Source organism: Brassica oleracea, chromosome C1, assembly GCF_000695525.1.
Source record: "Brassica oleracea var. oleracea cultivar TO1000 chromosome C1, BOL, whole genome shotgun sequence".
In the NCBI taxonomy this organism is placed as follows: domain Eukaryota; kingdom Viridiplantae; phylum Streptophyta; class Magnoliopsida; order Brassicales; family Brassicaceae; genus Brassica; species Brassica oleracea.
The window spans coordinates 87,373-87,911 of NC_027748.1; positions in this window are offsets into that span (position 1 = coordinate 87,373).

A 539-nucleotide genomic window follows, 5' to 3' on the forward strand; every position below is an offset into this window, starting at 1 on the left:
TTAACCCCTACAAAATATTTAGTTTTTCGGTAAATAGTTAATATACCAAAGCATATAATCTTTCGTGTTGTTTGAAAATTTATAACCACATTCTACATTTGTATTAATGTATTCTAAACTCTATTTCGTGTTACATGGGCATCGTTCTCTTTTTTTAATCAATTAATTTAGTAAAACTTCATACCCTCCCTAAATCAGAGGACAAACCCGAATAAAATCGCTATTCTTGAGAAACGGAGACAACAAAGGTTCTAAACCTCTCTAACAATCATCATATTTTAGTTCATGATACAACTATGAATTAAAAAAATATTTTCATTTTTTTGAATTTTCCTCAAATTTTGTGTGTCCCTACAAAATATTCAGTTTTTCGGTAAATAGTTAATATACAGACGCATATAATCTTTAGTGTTGTTTTAAAATTTCTAACCACATTCTACGTTTGCATTAATGTATTATAAACTCTATTTTATGGTACATGGGCATCGTTCTCATTTTTTAATCAATTAATTTAGTAAAACTTCATATGCTCCCTAAAT